Source organism: Pinus tabuliformis, chromosome 2_2 (genome assembly GCF_031772625.1).
Source record: "Pinus tabuliformis cultivar Carrire ecotype Pingquan chromosome 2_2, CPIR1, whole genome shotgun sequence".
In the NCBI taxonomy this organism is placed as follows: Eukaryota; Viridiplantae; Streptophyta; class Pinopsida; order Pinales; family Pinaceae; genus Pinus; species Pinus tabuliformis.
In genome coordinates, this window is record NC_142300.1 from 1,150,782,425 (window position 1) to 1,150,802,002 (window position 19,578).

The window sequence follows — 19,578 nt, forward strand, 5'->3', positions numbered from 1 at the left end:
CAACAACTAGATCAATAGGGATTTACACTTCAAATTTGCCAAAGAGATGAAGATTCAAGGCTTAAAACCTATTGTTTGACTCTAGGAACATTCACCCACTCTCTTCAAGTACAACACATGCATTACATCACTTATTCAAGGTTCCTAGAAGAATTTCACATTTACTTCAAGCCATTCAAGAATAATAATAATCATAACATGTAGTAAATTAGTAAAATAACAAGAATAACATCAAAATTCGACTTACATGAGAGAGCGACTATATCCATTCATCATCTTTGCATTAGAAAGAAGCTCCAAAGACAATAGTGAAAATCCAAACATCATAATGCATCAAGAAAGCTCCAAAAAGTTTACCCAACAAAAAATATGAAATTCTCTTAAGAGATACCAATCCAATTCAAGTGATGATGAATGAGAGAGAATGCCTCTCTTCTGTTTATACAATCCTCTAAGGGATTTGAATGGCCTAACTATGACTAATAATGCCCATAAAATTAAATAATGTGCATAATAACAACACTTTTGGTGACAGGCCCACCAAATAGCTCCATAACATAAAAAATAAGCCTCTCAAGAGGGCATAATAATCAACATAATGAGTCGTTGGGCCATTGAGAAGGCCTGATGAAGTCCAAAGTGTGCCATGGTGAGAGAATGGACTCCAAACATAGTGGACAAGGAGTTGGCCCCTTGTGTTTCCAAGCAAGTCACTGTGGTGCTCCCAAGTGGGTGTGGGGGCACAATGACATCCTCATGGCTCTCCAAGTGGATCACAAAATGCATGTAAACCATTTGTAAGGGCTAGGATGGTGACATAAGCCCTTCGTCTGTCTCGTCTAGTGAGACACATCCTCATCTGGACCGTGGAACCTTTCCCAAGTGTGTGGTGGAAGTGTGGAGCTGGCTGGGCATAGGGATCCAGGTGCATCATCCTCATCCAAAAGGTGGAACACGAGCAATCTCTAAAGGGCGTTGGGGATCCATGAAGATTTCTCTGTTATGGTGGAGGCCCATGACTCTCAGTGCTCACCCTACAAGTGCTAATGTGGTCCTCTAGAGGGTTAAGACCTCGTATAGGGAGACCAAACGCCAAATGGAGGCTCGCCTACAATCCTGCATAAGATCCCATGTGTCCCCTTGCCCTCCAATACAACAAATCATCAGAATAATTAAGCAAAAGATTTTACAAATCATGGATCCAAGTGAGCACTTCATAGTGGCATGGCCTTCCATAGTGGGCTTTGCATGTACAAGTGTCTCCACGCTTAATTAGAGGGTTAACCAAGGAACCTATTAAGTGGTTTCACCCTTTAAATGGGGTGACATGTCCATGGTAGTCCTTCAAATGGTGGGTGGCATGTGATATAATGATGAAATGGAATGGGGTTTAAGGGAAAAACTCCAAGGCACATGTTAAGGAACAAGTGTAGCTATAATAAGGATAACACCCACCCTTACTCATATGCCTTTTGCCTTTATTGAGTTTTCTTCATAATTGCTCACGGCTTTAGGGAATGAGAGCATGATTTGTGGTATATAGTAGTAGGTACCACCTTTTAAGGTGGGGCATTTCATTGTCCACCAGGGGTTGGGACAATCATGGGTTCCTTAATGTGGGGGGGGGGGTGGGGTCTCATCTAGGGCCCATAGGAACCATGGTGATGGCCATAGATAAGGGGTAGAGCTTATGCTTGTTTTTTGCCTATGTGCTAAATTTGTATGTCCCAACCATCTTTTGCATTTTATGGTACATTTGCTGTTGAGAGTGGCCAAATTATGCTTTTTCCTTTCTTTTTAGCTGCATTAACCTCTGGGGCATCATTCTAGGCTTGACCCAAAATGTGGACAAGGGTAAGGGGAGGCTGAACCCTTGTGGACCCAATGGACACATGTGGACCTGAATGGGAAATATGATGAATGGGGTTATAATGAGCAGGGGGGAGTGATGTATATGGCATGAGAAGCGAGACCACACAACCAAAATCAGGCTTTTCCATGTAGTGCCAGCCCTAAAGTCAATAGGCAGTAAAGGAGATCCCGTGGGACTAGGATACAAGGCTAACCATCAAATTGGGCAGAGGAGACAAGAGTACAAACCTAGCCCACTTTTTTCTCTGAATCCCCCCAACAATCCATGCCCAAAAGTGTGCATGAAAAGTAAACAAAATTACTCAACTACACTAATGAAAAGTCATACCTTTGGGGTTGGGAGGCACACCTTCAAACATACGATCATAACAGATCAGTGAGGGACCACATGACTGACTTAGGGAGCAGAGATAGTGGCACATCGAGCTATCTAGGGGCTACAAGGGGTTGTTGGCTGCCAACTATCTAGGAGAATTTTTTTTCTCCTATGCATACTGCCCTCAGGTGGTGGGTAACATTTGGCTCCAACTGGGACAAGAGCTCTTGGAAAGGTGCACAAAGCTACTCGAACGAGCGGTCATGAGAACACCAACAATCTCTTGGTATTGTAGACCTGTTACCTGCACATATCAAAGACCAAGCACACAAGGCAACATGTTTTTGTGGTGTCTTATGATCACCCATGCTTAGTATTAGGCCATAAAATCAACAAGAAAGTAAAAATCATTTTCCATTCTATTTCAATCCAAATACAACTAATCTGTCATGATAATATCATATGATATTAGTTTTAATGAGAAATCAATATGCAATGCAACCTACCCTAACATGCATATTACACCATACAAGTACTAAGTGTAATCATAGAGCCAATGCAACCAAGACATCACCAGATCAATATAAAAACATTTTTCCCAATTATCACTTATGCAACAAATCCAAGAGCAAGGACGGGAACAATCATATGGAGGGTCACCAGGGCGGGAGGTGGGAAAATAGAATGCCCATACATGGAGGATTACGGGAGGATAGGGAATAAAGGGATGTAAACTACTCCACGAGATCCTCTCTTCTAACAAAAAGATAGATATGTCAACAATTAGGCTCATAAACTTTTTAGGGATGACACTCTCAGGCATATCTCCTCAATCATGGTCTTTTATGTCATGCTCAACGAACATCATAAGGTCATGGTTAGCAGGAAAGGAAGGCCGATGAGATAGAGAGACAACAAGTAGGCGGTCCATGATGATCACACTTCGGAGATATGGAAGATTCCTCATTATTAGTGATAATGTAAGGAAGGTTGAGGAAAGGGTCCACATGGGACTCTAATACAACCCTAGGATTGTGAGGAAAAACAAGGTTCCTATGGATATCTTTGTCATCGGCGTCATAGATAGGGTCCTTGTTGAAACGAACCTCCCATTTCCCTTCTTGAATAAGTAATCGTTGATATCAATGTTTGAAGGGGCTATGCGATCAACTTTCCAGAGGTCTTCAAAGGGTAGATCATCACAGATAGTATCCTTGGAAAAGGTAGTGTCAACTTTAACTTCAATTTCTATAGATTCACACTCCTTATCACATGTGCCTTTGGAATTATCATCATGCCTATTTTCATCATGTGGACCTGTTACCCACCATTTTGTGGGTGATATCCCTAGGAGAATTTTTTTTCCAAGATGGTCCTCAGCTGGCAGCCAACAGCCCCTTACAGCCACCAACTAGCTCGTCGTGCTATTTCTTCGCCACCTGAGCCATCCATGTGGTCTCTCACACATCTGTCATGATCGTATGTTTATAGGTGGGCCTCTCGAACCTAAAGGTATGTCTTGTCATTTGGAGCATGGAATGAATTTTGATGTTTGGATTATTTTCTCTTGTCTTGGAGCTTCTTCACTGGCAAAGTTTTGATGGCTTGATATACACTTAATACATGTAAGTGCAATTTAACGCTATTTTCTCTTTCTATTTTTGTCACATACATTGTTGCTGGGATTTCGCTATACTAGGGGCTAATTTACTGCATCCATTTGTTTGAAGTTGTGGAGATTCGGTTCCTAGATAGTGATGCTTCATGTATGGGCCATGTATTATGAATGAATGTTCCTAGAGATGCTTCATTATTGGAATTCATCTTGATAAGCCATCTATTTTGCAAAATGAAGTATAAAGTCTTTGAAGCTGCTTTTGTTGCTGCCCTAATGCCAAGCAAAGTTGTCTTTGAGGCCTCCTTGACCTAGAAAACCCAAAATCCATAGTCATAACTCTACTTGACTCCAATCTCCCCAAAGGATTAGGCATTGGTCCTCCATAGGTGATCACCTCAAAGCTTATTTCTTTCACCTTCCCTTCTTTTCTAGGACTAGCCTACATAGGTCACCTAGGGCATCAATTATCTCACAATTTAGCCATCCAAACACTTCGATTTTTGGTCCACAACTGCGCTGGTGTGTCCTCAAGAAGCCCTCCAAATTTCATGAGATTCTGACAGTGGGATCTTGAGCTATCGCAAGCCCTAGCTCGAAGATCGATTCTTGCCCTTGGTCTCCTTAGGCTAGAAGCCTCACTGGGATCATTGGATTACCTTACATTGAAAATTCCTTCCTCGATCCCCTTCTCTTCTCAACCCCATTCCCTTGACCTAATCTTGGGTCCACTTGGTCTCGTGTGGTCCTACAACCTATTGAAGCCAATTTCACAAAGACGACTTGGAAGCCAACTTTCCACAAGGATTTTAGGAGCTAAGAATGTTCTTGAATTCCCCTAGCTCTTAGAATTCCCCTAAGCCCTTCTTAGAGAGCCTTTCATCTTGCTTTCGAAGCAAGCAAGCCATGTATCCAATCCTCTCTTGTGAATAGGTTTTTAGGGGATCACCTCTCATCCTATCATTGATCCACTCAATTTCGTGATCCTTATTATAACGGGTCTCCTCCCATCTGTGAAAGTCAGTAAAGAGTAGGGAGCCTTAGCCGAGGTGACAATGGGCTATTGCTCCATTGTTGCCCTTGACCTAGTGGTAGCCCTTCAAGGATCCCCTTTTAAGACCCCTGCTAGTTTGAGTAGTAATAGGATCCAGGGAGGACCCTCTTTCCTGCCCATCATCTAGATTCTCAAGGTGATGATGACGCTCAATGAAGGATTTGTCTCGAATGTTTAATGTAGGGCACACTTGAAAATGTCTAAGAAAGCCTTCAAAGAACTCCTTAATGGATGGGATGCTCCTAGGTTCGTGATTATCCGACCATGAGTTATGACCATGGAGAGTGCTCATGAACAATAGAATAAGGACATCCTGATGGACCACATTCTCCTTTGAAGTGTGCAAAGTAAATCTTTCTACATGATCAATTGCGGAGAGTGGATCACCATCATACACTGGCAACCCACGTACCATCTTTCCCGTGGCATGATTAGGGTGCCCAGGGATGCTAGTGATGTCCAAAGTGGGAAAATCGTCAAAGAAAGACATCCTATTGGGATATAATGTAAATTATGTAGGAGTCCCCAGGGTGAAATTAAAGGTGCCTATAGAGATGCTTGCTTCACCCTACAAGCATTGATCTTCTAATGGAGTTGCCAAATGATATATCAATAATGTCATAAGGGAAACAAGACACACGTCTTGTGTCCCCAACAATGACGCCAAAATTTTACCGCTCAAACTAATAAGGGTCTTAGGAGGGGATCCTATAAAACAACTACTAGGACAAGGGGCAACAATGGAGCAATAGCCCACTGTCACTTCAGTTAAGGCTCCCTGCTCTATACAAATTTTCACCGATGGGAGACCCAATATAAGAGGGATCACAATGATGAATAGATCAATGATTGGATAAGGAGTGATTCCTAAAGCCTATTCACAAGAGAGGCTCAAATAAATGACTTGCTTGAGAAGCAAGGTGATGGGCTCTCTAGGAAGGGCTAAGGGGATTCTTGAGTTTAGATTGAAGGGATATGCTTTGACAAGAAGGTTCCTAGACTAGGATCCCAATGAGGGAATGGCTTCCAAGTAATCCTTGTTGAATATGAGTTGTATATTTGTGGGACCACAAAGAAGCCATGTGGACCCAAACTAGGTCAAGGGTATGGAGTCGATCACTCAAAGAGGGGCTTGACATAATTGGGGAGGAGAATAGGATCAAAGGACTAATTTTATTTTGAAATTTGAATGCAATGATGCAATTGAGGACACTAACCCAAATTAGCCTAGGTAGAGAGATGTTCCTCGAGCTAGGGCTTGCGTTATCTCGAGATTCCATTGTCGGAATTGCTTGATATTTGGTGGACCCCTTGAGAAGACCCCAACGCAATTGTGGACTAATTTTAAAGTGTTTGGATGGCTATAAAAGATTTGCTTGATGCCCTAGGTGACCCTCTAGGGTTAGGCCTATAAATTGGAAAAGTGAAGAAAAGAGAGGTAAATTTGACCACCAAAGGGATACGAGGATCAATGCCTTATTGCTTGGGCTTAATGGAGTCAAGATACACAGAGATCATGAATTTTCGTGAGCTAGGGAGCCCTAATTGTTCTTTGCTAGCCTCTTCAAGGGCAACAACTAGGTCAATAGGGATTTACACTTCAAATTTGCCAAAGAGATGAAGTTTTGAGGCTTAAATCCTACGAGGTGTGCCTCTAGGAAATTTACCCACTCTCTTCAAGTACAACACATGCATTACATCACTTATTCAAGGTTCCTAGAAGAATTTCGCATTTACTTTAACCCATACAAGAATATTGATAAGCATAACATGCAGTGAACCAATAAAATAACAAGAATAGCATCAAAATTCGACTTACATGAATGAGAGAGTATATCCATTCATCATCTTTGCATTAGAAAGAAGCTCCAAAGACAATAGCGAAAATCCAAACATCATATTGCATCAAGAAAGCTCCAAAAGGTTTACCCAACAAACAGTGTGAAAATCTCTTAAGGGATACAAATCCAATCTAAGTGATGATGAATGAGAGAGAATGTCTCTCTTCTACTTATACAATCCTCTAAGGGATTCAAATGGCCTAATTTGGACTAATAATGCCCCTAAAATAAAATAATGAGCATAATAATAATACTTTTGGTGACAGGCCCACCAAATAGCTTCATAACATAAAAGATAAGCCTCTCAAGTGGGTATAATTATCTACATAATGAGTCGTTGGGCCATTGAGAAGGCCTAATGAAGTGCAAAGTGTGCCATGGTGAGAGAATAGACTCCAAACATAGTGGACAAGGGGTTGGCCCCTTGTGTTTCCAAACAAGTCACTTTGGCGCTCCCAAGTGGGTGTGGGGGCACGTTGACATCCTCACGGGTCTCCAAGTGCCAGCCCTAAAGCCAATAGCCAGTGAAGGAGATCCCATGGGACTAGGATACAAGGCTAATTATCAAATTGGGTAGAGGAGACAAGAGTGCAAACCTAGCCCACTCTTTCCGCCGAACCCCCCCACCAATCCATGCCCAAAAGTGTCCATGAAACGTAAACAAAATTTCTCAACTACACTAATGAAAAGTCATAACTTTGGGGTCGGGAGGCACACCTTCCAGCATACGATCATAACAGATGGGTGAGGGACCATATGGCTGGCTCAAGGAGTAGAGATAGTGGCACATCGAGCTATCTAGTGGTTGCAAGAAGCTGCCAACTGAGGACCATCTAGGGAGAAAAACACTTTTCTGCTATGCATACTACTCACAAGTGGTGGGTAACAAGACTTAGGAAAAATTTAATTACTGATTATTAACATAATTGAGGTGTCTCTAGGTGATTTCTCTTGAAATTTTTTCTGGGTTTTGGAGCTCTTGTGTTCCTTAGCCTCCCTGACCAAAGTTGACGCTAGAACACTTGTCCGATGCTACAAAACTAACACTCCCTCTTAGTGAGGAAGGTGTTCTCACTTTTTGTCTCATAACATCTCCTCCCATACAAGCTGCTGATGTCTAACCACTGTGGCTACTTGTCACTGCCCACCAAGCTATTGCGTAACTCTGATTCATCTGCTACAACTGTAGCTGAACCACCTTCCATCTACGTTGTTGCCGACTTTGCATTGTGCAATTATACTGCTGCCAACTTTGCCACTACACTGCAACTGATTTCATGTTGCTGCTGCTGCAACCGAAATACTGAATACTGAACAACTATGTCCCTATGCTGCAACTGTCTCTTGAATTTTTGGCTGCTATTGGCCTTTGCACTGCCCATTAAATCTATCTGCGTTGCCATTGCATTGCGCCCCTCGACATCTAATTGCAACTAGTATTGTAATTGCCCCTCAAGAACTGATTGCATCAACCTGACACTGATCTCTCCTGCTACTGAATACTGTGGGCCCCTGTAGCAAGGATAATGATCCATGAGGAAACAATTGTCTGATGCTCACCTCTATGGACCCTCCCAAATCTCTGCAACTCTGGTGACTAAAGCTCAATGTCACCCCACTTCTCTCCTAGAGGTATAGTTGCATATAGTGCGGATTCATCCTCCAACTTGAAAGACAAATTGTCTATCTTTGTTGAATCTGCTGCCTTCTCTTTCTTCTCCTTCTTGTCCTTCTTCCTCTTCGGACATTAGGTGCTGTAGTGACCGAACTCACCACACTTGAAGCATTCGATCTTCGACAAATCCTTTTTCTTCTTTTCTTTTCCCTGTGAGCCTTGCCTCTGACTATGACCCTTCTTTGCTTTTCCCTTTGATGCAAGGGCTACGTTCTCCTCTTCCTTCACCCCCTTTGGTCCTTTGCTGTCGCTGGCACAAATATTGCTCCTAACCTAAGTTGTAGGAAACGTGGCCCTAGGGGGCGTTTCACCAGGGGAAACGAAACGAAACGCGTTTCCCCGTACCGTACGGCCTGGAAACGCGTTTTCGGCTGTACGGCCACGTTTCCCGAAACGGAAACGTGGCCGTACGGCCGGAAACGCGTTTCCAGGCCGTACAGGCCACGTTTCCCCAAAAAAAACATTTGTTTTTTAAATTTATTTTTTTTTAATTTGTTTCTAAATTTTTTTAGGGTTTCCAGGATGTTCTAGATGTGTGTCTAAAGTTATAAAAGTGAATTTTTACCCTAGTGTTGACATGCAGTTCATGGTAATGTTAAATTCTTAAAGTAAAAGTGATATTCTCCTTTATTTTTCATTTTCATCCTTTTACTTAAATTTTTAACATTACCATGAAATGACTCAGGATGTTTGAGAGTGGTTTCGCCCTCATTGGATTTCATATGGAGAAAGTAGAATTTTAGATCTCACTCAAAATCCAGCAGACTTTTGTTTTTCAGGATTTCAGGATTGAGGGGGTTGCAATGTTTCCATTGGATTTTATCATGTACTAGGGTATGGAACTTCTATTTAATCAAGAGAACCAAGCCCTCTATGCAGGGGAAACTCCCAATAATCAAAATCATGTAGGGTACTAGGGTATGAAACGTGTATTTAATCAAGAGCACTAAGGTCGTTCGACTATGTAGTAGGAGACTCCCAATACAACAGTGGTCCTTCTAAAGAATGTGATGTGGATGCAGAAAATCCTCATTTGGATCTCTCTCTTGCAGCCTTATAGTCTTTATTGTACTTGCAGCCTCATATATTAATATAAATAAAGGTTGATTTTGAGATTTGGATATCTAATAAAGGTTGCTTTTGGATATTCCGATATTTTTATTTTCATTATGTGATCATTCATGAGTAAATGTGATGTAAATTAAATCTTAATGTTTAAGTGTAATAAATTATAATGTATCATTTATGCTTTATGATTGCACACACACACACACACATATATATATATTTAAATACTTTATATATATATATATATATATATTCGCGTTTCCCCGTTTCCAAAATTTGGGGAGGTCGCGTTTCGTATCGCTTCCCGTTTCGGAAACTCGTACCCGTTTCCCCGTTTCGTGCAACTTAGCTCCTAACTAATGCTAGTCTCATCTTCTCCTGAATAAAATTTGCCCATAACTGATCCCAACCTGGTAACGTGTCTCGCCCAATGACACCTTGAATGAAGGTACCCCATTCCTCGATGAAGCCGTTGATGGCTATACGCACCAGCTCACTGTCTGGAGGTGTCTCTCCAACTGCAACAAGCTTTTGTCGGACATCCTGAATCCTGTTAAGGTAAGGAGTAACCCCTTCACCCTTCTTCATCCTGGTGGATCTCAACTCCTTCAAGAACATATTTCGATTCTCAGAAGGATTCTGGTAGACAATGTGAGGGCATCACACATTTCTTTCGCTGTATTCTTGGCCGCTAAGTGTGAGACTATATGATCCCGAATGCCATCAAGGATCAATCGCTTTGCTTTGGCCATCTTCTTTTTGTAGTTGTCTAGCTGCTGCGGGTCTATAGGTACAATTGCAACTTTCTCTGCGTATGTCTTCAGACCATGCTCATCTAGCAAGAAAGGCATTATGGCTTTCTAGATATAGTAGTTGGATGCTCCATCTAGCCTGTCCCAATCTCGAAGTAAACTCACAACAGGGAAATAAATAGGAATCTCCTCCTTTTCTTGCTTGGTTGCTTGCTTTGCTACTCACACTCCCTCTTGGAATGCACAGTTCTCCTGGTTGCTCCTACCACATGCAATTGGAAATCACGAATTTCCTCTAGAAATCACGGATTTCCTGAGAAATTCCTCTGTGTGCTTTTTCTTTTCCACTCGACACTGATTTGCTACTGCAAAACCTGCTGTAAACCAATTGTGCCTAGATCTGCTCAATGAAAATACTGATATGCTCATCGGAACTGCTTCCCGACTACACCATTGCACGTTGGAATTGGTACTGGACAATTTCGTTCTTTGCCGACAACCTGCTACTGGAAATCAAGCCCTCTGCCCAACAATTCGCACTGCCTCTCTGGCTTTGTGCAAATCTGGAGAAATTGTGCTGCAAACTCCCTTTGGATTGCAAAATTTCTCCCTCTTGCTTTTGAGACTCTGATCTCTAATAAAAAATGCTCTGATACCATGTGATAATTCCTTGAAATTCAGCGACTGGAATTAAATCTTCTAATTGGATTAGTTATGTAGTTTATTTTGTTACAGTAAAATAACGAATTAATCACATTGCAATTTCTTCGCCATAAAATTATTGCGGAAATAAAAATGCGGAATTGAGAAAATATAACACACATACTCAAAAATATGACATTGTTGTTTTTGGACAAATGTTCCCGAAAAAACCCAATGTGGGAAAACTGATGCAATAGATGAGGGTTTTATTATTATGTAGCAACATAGATTCTGAGTACAATTTGGATGCTTAATCTAGCAATCCAATCTAAGATAAATATTGGCAAAATATTTGTGAGGCCAATACCTCAACACCGCCACTGACTCGGCTCTGAAATCTGGTCTATCTGGGATTACACAAAATGCCCATGCGTGAGCCTCTGCGTAGGCTAATTCACATTTCTTTTGGAACACGCTGAATCTTGCAGCTCTACCTGTCTTTGCGCCTGGAAGTGACTTGCTTGGCCTCTTGAAACTTATGTAGGCCCCCAACAACTGAATCGACAACTCCTCTGGCTAAATCGAACTCTCATTTGAAGCCCTCTGCGTGGGCCTTGCTTAGCTTCACTGAGGAAAACTCATCTCTCTGTCAGCTGACTCTTCTAGATTTGGAATCCTCCTCTGGAAACCTGCTACTAATCTCCCTCTTTCTCCTTTTTCCTTCTGGCTGAATGCTACTATTTGGAAAATCAATCTGCTAAGGAAAATCACTCTTCTTGTGTGTCTAGCTCTAACCCTATTGACCTCCTCTTATAATCTCTCATTGTCTCACCAATGACCATGATTAAGTCCTTATCAATGACTAAGATCATCTCTGAGTTGATCCATGTAAGTTTCTAGAGAGATCTCACCTTTCTCACTTAATTGTTGTTAATTAATCATTTTTCCTAAGTTAGACTTTGGAAAAATTTAATTATTGATTAATTAACTTAATTGAGGCGTCTCTAAGTGATTTCTCTTGAAACTTTTCTTAGTTCTGGAGTTCTTGTGTTCCTTAGCCTCTCTGACCAAAATCAAGACTAGAACACCTACCTAATGCTACAAAACTAACAATGTGTAGAACAAGAGTCCTCAAAGGGTGTTGGAGGACGTGACTCCTGAGTAGCTATTTACAGGATTGAAACCGAATGTGAGTCATTTGCCCGTATTTGGTAGTAGTCTAGTTTATGTCCATGTGCCTACAGAGAAGAGGACTAAGCTGGAGGCCTTATCTAAGAGGGGCGTGTTTGTTGCCTACAATGAAGTGTCAAAGCCCTAACTAATCTACATTCCAGGAGAGTCAAGATGTTAGATTTGATGAGGACATGATACTTAGGAGATCTCATGTGAGGGAGTCAACAGTGGTAGAGGAGCAGGAGCGAGAAGCTTCTAAGTTTGAGCAGGGACCAACAACACTAGCAAGGACACAACTAATAGATTCGGAGGATGAGCTGGATATTCCTTTGAGCTCTACCAGGAGGAGGCCTAGATGGGCCAAATATACATGGAGAGATGCTGAGGAACATGTGGAGGCTCCTAATATCACTTTCAGGCAGAGCAAAACATCGACCAAATATTCCAATTATTTTGCACTATCGAGCAACGTCAACGAGTTTGAGCCTTCCACTTTTGAGGAGGCTATATGCGAGCAGGTTTGGATAGATGCCATGATAGAGGAGTATGGCTCCATCTTGAGCAATGATGTTTGGGATACAGTGCAAGGACTGGAGGGGAAGCTTGTGGTCACTTCCCGGCGGATCTACAAGATCAAACATGCAGTGGATGGCAGTATTGTGAAGCATAAAGTGAGATTTGTGGTGAGAGGGTTCTTCAAGAAGGAGGGAGTGGAGTATGAGGAGACATTTGTACCCGCCACCATATATGCATCCAGTAGAGCAGTTATGTCTATTACTTCAGAAATGGGGTGGAGGATACATCGGATGGATGTGAAGACTGCTTTCCTCAACAAAGTGATTGAGGAGGAGGTGTATATTGAGCAACCTCATGGTTTTGAGGTGCATGGGAGAGTTTCCCATATATGTAGGTTGAAGAAGGCTCTTTATGGGTTAAAGTAGGCTTCGCACACAGGATTTGCCATGATTGATGGATATCTTCTTGGTTTGGGCTTCACAAGAGTGAAGCAGATCCCAACTTGCACTTTGTACTCTTTGAGGGTGAATCGCTCATCTTGGTATTATATGTGGACGATCTCTTCTTGACATGATCGAAGAAGCTCATAGGGCTGTGAAAGGAGGATCTTTCTTTGGAATTCGACATGAAGGACATTAATTTGATGCATTACTTTTTGGGATTGGAGGTGTGGCAGTAGCCAGGAGAGATTTTCCTTGGACAGGGCAAGTATGTAATGGAGATCTTGAGGAGATTCAGGATGGAGGATTGCAGGCCCACGTCTACACCTATGATCACTAATCTGAAGAAGCTAAGCGCTTCAGAGGGTGAATTAGTTGATCCCACATTGCATAAACAACTGATAGGTTCTTTGATGTATCTGGTCAACGCTAGGCCAAATATATGTTTTGTTGTGAATACACTGAACCAGTTCATGGTGGAACCAAGATAGGTTCATTGGGTGGCAGTGAAGCATGTGCTGAAATACCTGCGAGGGACAATAGACATTGGACTAAGATATGTCAGGGATGGAGCGCTGGGGTGCACAAATTCTGATTGGGCAAGGATTGTGTTGGATAGAAAGCCCACATTTGGATGTTGTTTAGCTTGGGATCAACCATGATCTAATGGTTCAACAGGAAGCAACAATCAATGGCACTCAGTTCAATAGACGCAAAGAACATGGCAACGAGTATGGCGAGATGTGAGGCAGTTTGGCTTCACAAGATGTTTGCAAGATTATTTGATCTGTAGATGGGGCCAATGGTGATACACTGTGATAGTCAAAGTTGCATTAAGCTCTCTGAGAATTCTGTTTTTGATGATTGGTCCAATCATATTGAGCTCATATATCACTTCATTAGAGACAACGTCTAGAAGGGTGATGTGAGATTGCAGTACATTTCTACAGAGAGCAGGTGGCAGATTTTCTCACGAAGCCTCTAGTGAAGGGAAAGCTTGTGACATATCGAGATAAACTGGGAATAGTGGAGAATCCCTTCCTTGCTAGGAGGGAGTGTTGAATTGAGTAGCTTTGGAATGTCTTCTACATCGGCTTGGTGTCTTAGCATGTGGAAGACATTATTTGCCTCTTCTAGTCCTAAGTCTAGCTTAGGAAAAGTACAATACTTAAAATAAATTAATTATTGTGGACTATTGAGTTAATTTCTAAGGATAAATAATTCAATTATTTAAGTGACTTAGAAATAATGTCAAGAGTTGATCTCCAAGATGGTTCTAGAAGGGAGATTAGGGTTAGGGATTTGGACTCAATGCGGATTATAATGGGAGCCTAGCAAAGAGGTGAATATACAAGAAGAAGAGCACAAGTTGTGTGAGTGAGTCATCACGAAGAGAGAGCAATTATCTCTGCAGTGCAAGTGGCTCAGCGGACGAGTGTGCAAAGAAGAAGTGTGAGTGGGTTCGTGTGAATCCAAGGAGGCTAAGTAGGAGGAGATTGCAAGGCCGAGTTGCTAGAGAGAGATTGCATTTATCTAGAGGAGGCTGAGTTGCTTGAGTGTTGGGGTTTTTCAAGTGCACATTAGGGGCAAGGCACAGATCTAGTTGTTGGAGGGCGCAGGTCAAGTTGTTGGAGGCCGAGTTCTTTAGGTCGATTTCATTCGGAGGCAAATTTCCTAGGCTGATTTATTTAGGCTGAATTCATTTTGAGGGAGCCAAGTTGCAGGTTCGAGATTGCATTTTTCCTTGTATTTATGTGGGTCAAAAATCCCATAATGAAATGACGGAGAATTGTTGTGGGTTAATTAATTTTGCAATGTGTGATTGATCTCTCTGGTTTATTTCTGCTGCATATTTTTAATTCTAGAAGTTAAAAATACTAGTGATTTTATTTTTCGGTAAATCAGTGTTTATATGGGTAAATAAATAACTGCTGGGGATAAACTAATTTGCCGTGAGAAAATAAATCTGGCTGGTATTAGAAATTTAACAGTCACTAGGAAGCTCCAAAAATATAACACAAAGTAGCAAGCATCCATATGTCAAGAGAGTGGTCAATCAAGCAAATGTATGAAAGTAGCGACAAACCACCATCTGACCATCAACCATGACCATACACCATAGAATTGAATCTCCTCTGAAGATCTCTGTCAAATAATCCAATGCCAAGAAGAGAAGAGGCTCCATGAAGATGTATGCTGCAAGGCCATTCAAATGGTCCTTGCGTACCAGCTGCAAATCTCATCAATGTGATGAAAATCACAATGTGAAACCTCATACAATACGAGGGGTAACACCTCTCTTTTCAGAAGGTTTATGAAGGTGAGGTAATAGCTAGCAAATCTTGTCTTTGCAAGCTTCAGTAGCTCCAACTTAATAGATAGAATGTGTGCATTAGATGAAAATAGAATTTAATATCAAAGATAGAAAGTTTGAATTACACTATTAGAGAGAATGGTAGTAATTTTTTTCCCTAATATGCTGAGAAGTTGAGTTGTATTGAGTAGAGCAGGTGGTTGACCTCCTCTCACATGACTACCTCCTTAGATTGAACTACACCATCAGAAATAATGATAGTATTTACTATTTTTTTTATTCTTTATATGCTGAGAAGTTGAGTTATCAAGTTTAGTTGTATTGAATATGGTTGGTTGTTGATCTCCTATGATAAGACTACCCCTTTAGCTTTCATTTCTCTATTGCAGTAGTATTTTTTTATTATTAATATGCTGAGTAGTTGAGTTATCAAGTTTAGTTGTATTGAATATGGGTGTTTGTTGACCTCCTATCATAAGACTACCTATTTAGCTTTCATTTCTATATTTCAGCAGGAAGCATCAACTGTATAATTTTTATATTCCATTGTTAAAATAAGCTGAATATCAGGTGATCTAGTTTGATAATATTGTCCTCCGTAAAGGAATTTTTTTAATAGTACACTTTTTAAAATGGATTCCATAGGATCTGCTGTATTGTTCCGTGCTCAAGGACTCATGCACTAGTAGTTGAGGATATGCTAGGTTTGTCTTTTGTTTTTATTTTATTAGTAGCAAAGGAGAAGTAGAGAAACTATCTTACCTGTGTATTATTCTGATACCTTTTTAACTGGATATCCGTTTTGCCTCCCACTTGGAGAGTATCTATATCATTTGTTAAAAATGGCTTTCCTGTATGAAATCTGCATATCTGGATATGATCTAAACGCAGAAGCTTCTGCCAGTTTGAATTGTGTATTTGCCTTATGAAAAGTTGCTTGTCAATGTTGTTACCATAAGAAAGAGATGCTTATCAAGCACAATTCATATACCAACTTTTATTTTATGGTTAGTCATTTTTAGTTACTGAACAAAATATATCACCGATTGTAACCTGGATGAATGCTCACTGAAGCAGATATAGCACAATTAGTAGGGAATATTCTGCATCTTTGTTTCTCATTTATAGGGACATTTCTTTACGGCTATACTTGTGTGGCTGGCTGTTGGAGCCATGGGCTATTTTTTGACTGACACATAATATGATTATTGTATTTGCATTTCATGTTTAACAGAGGTGATTTTTGCTTACTGAAATCTTGTCTTTGTTTTTGCATAATTGAAGGATGGATATTTTTTGCTTACAATTTTTATAGTAGCTCTGATAATATTGTCCTCCTGGAAAGGAATTTCTTTAATAGTACACTTTTTAAAATGGATTCCATAGGATCTGCTGTATTGTTCCCTACTCAAGGACTCATGCACTAGTAGTTGAGAATATGCTAGGTTTGTCTTTTGTTTTTATTTTATTAGTAGCAAAGGAGACGTAGAGAAACTATCTTACCTGTGTATTATTCTGATACCTTTTTAACTGGATATCCGTTTTGCCTCCAACTTGGAGAGTATCTATATCATTTGTTAAAAATGGCATTCCTGTATGAAATCTGCATACCTGGATATGATCTAAACGCAGAAGCTTCTGCCAGTTTGAATTGTGTATTTGCCTTATGAAAAGTTGCTTGTCAATGTTGTTTCCATAAGAAAGAGATGCTTATCAAGCACAATTCATATACCAACTTTTATTTTATGGTTAGTCATTTTTAGTTACTGAACCAAATCTATCACTGATTGTAACCTGGATGAATGCTCACTGAGGTAGATTTAGCACAACTAGTAGGGAATATTCTGCATCTTTGTTTCTCATTTATAGGGACATTTCTTTACGGCTATGCTTGTGTGGCTGGCTGTTGGAGCCATGGGCTATTTTTTGACTGACACATAATATGATTATTGTATTTGCATTTCATGTTTAACAGAAGTGATTTTTGCTTGCTGAAATCTTGTCTTTGTTTTTGCATAATTGAAGGATGGATATTTTTTGCTTACAATTTTTATAGTAGCTGCAAATGCATAGTCTTCCTTATGACTAATAGGTTATTATGGTTGTTTTTTGCTCAGGGTTTATCCATGCTGCATTTACATTAGGGTATGAAGCTGGCATCCATAAAAATCCCATAGATGGTAACCTAGTACCTCCTGGTGCCCTTGTGTCTTTTGTTCAGAAGGGATTACAATATTTGGAATTGGAGGCAAACCTGACCAATGTAAGTGCGCATTCAACTTATTCTTTGTCAACTATAAGGGTAGGAGATATTTGTATGCAAATTATGTATGGCTTGTGGTCTTTATCTTTATGTATGAAAACTCTCTTCCATTTGTTCTCCTCAGAATGGTACAGACGTGGATGGTGATTTTTCTCTTTTGCAACCATTGGATCTGATCACAAAAGATGTTTATGAGCTAAGGCAAATGATAAAAGAGAAAAGGGAAAAGCTTGAGAAAGAGAAAGAGAAAGAGAGAGAGAAGGAAAAAGAACGTGAACGAGAAAATGAACGTGAACGTGAACGCGAAAGAGAGAGGGAAAAGGAGAGGGAAAAGGAGAGAGAAAGGCAGGAAAGGGAGAAAGAAAGAGATCGAGAAAGGGAACGACTAGAAAAGGAGAGGGACAGAGAGCGAGAAAAAGAGAAGGAAAAGGAGAAGGAACACGAGGAATATGTTGAGAAGGAGAAAGATAGAGATCGAGAAGAGAAAGTCAAGGTTAAAGTTGAGGAGACTAGAGTGCCTGCAGGTTAGTCCATTGCATCCAGTCATTGTTGCAGAGTAAATTTAGATAATGCCTGTTGATCTCTAATTGTCTCCAATAGTTTCTAAAATGGCATTCTAAGAGTTGTCACATCAAGTTAGGTCAATATCTTAAAGACAAACTGTGCACAAGTTGACAAATTTGAAATCCATATACAATTATCTGTCTTTTGTGCCGGAATTGTAAAATTGATTTTATTGATAATATTATGCATGCATTTGTCTGAATGTTGCTTGTTATTGGTGCTTTTGACTTGTGCTGATAAACTATTAAGTGCTGTTTCCTTGGGAATAGAGATTTTGCTCCCGTCAATATCTCTCTATTGTCCAGTAAATTAAATAATGGGCTAGATGAACTTCAAAGGACAGTGTATTTTCTGGTGGGCTCTGATTCTCTTTTCGATATAATTTCACAGGCCTAGAGTGCTCAGCAATAGTTGCACATGTAGATCTGTTTTTCTCTTCTTTTTTGCTTTATATAGAAGTTAGTTTTGTTCTTCCACACTGTATGGACACTGTTGTACTTATTAGTCCCATTGACTGAGTTTTGTGGGCATTTTTAGATATTATCAAAATTTATCTTTTCTCATGTTTCATCTGATTTAGTTTGCAGTTTATATTCACTGTTCTGTTTCATTCAGGCCCAGAACCCATGGAGATTACAACTGCCACATCTTCACCTACATTTAGTGAGATTCCAAGTTCAGATGTCACTATCTTGGAAGGACACACTTCTGAGGTTGGCAATTTCACAAGAGAATGGTCAGTCATTTCCTTTTATGACAAAATTAATTTGCTAATTATATAAAACAATCTCTGCCTGCCATTCAGGTTTTTATCTGTGCATGGAGTCCAACAGGTTCACTGCTTGCTTCTGGGTAAGTTTTTTATGCTTTTCTTTGTGAAATTTGGGCCTCTAGCAACTAGCTGTAGTATAGCTTTTTGATATATTCTCTATCATATGATTTGTGGTAGGAAGATATTTATATTGGTAAAGCTTATTTACAGAACATTATTACTGTCATAAAGATTACATTCTGGAAACATAAAGCAATGGACAGTTCTGTTTGATGAGTTGTGGAGTTGCTTGTATTAGCGCAGCTTCGGTGTGTGTGCAAAGTTCAAGCTGGGGTTGATTCTGAGCTAATGTTGTGGGAAAGAATCTTTTTAGTCTAATAGCTGCTTAATAATCTAAGTTGGTTTAGTCACGGTTTCCTTAAATATTCCAAAGCCTAGATAACACCATGGATGGACAAAGTTCAAGAGTTTGCATCTGTTTCTAAGTATAATGGGAACACTCACATATCTTGAATTTCCTTGAATCTCCATTTATTATAACCAATGTTACCAGACTCGGAATCGGCAATAAATTGGCGAGGCAAAAGAGCGAAAAGTTTTAATCGGATCGGGAAAAAATCGGGAAAAAATCGGGAAAAAATCGGCAAATTCATTAAATAAAAATATACGCATATATTGAATTAAAAAAACCATTTTTCATT

General features: G+C 40.3%; 1 pseudogene across 1 annotated transcript in view; it reads left to right on the top strand.

Annotated features, from left to right (window-relative positions):
- LOC149197478 (WD40 repeat-containing protein HOS15-like) overlaps positions 1-19,578 on the top strand; it is a 281,562-nt pseudogene that overhangs the window by 79,775 nt on the left and 182,209 nt on the right. Inside the window, exons 2-5 of the transcript XR_016254768.1 lie at positions 17,396-17,541; positions 17,666-18,065; positions 18,721-18,818; positions 18,911-18,957. The product of XR_016254768.1 is annotated as a WD40 repeat-containing protein HOS15-like (transcript). The remainder of the gene's footprint in view (positions 1-17,395; positions 17,542-17,665; positions 18,066-18,720; positions 18,819-18,910; positions 18,958-19,578) is intronic.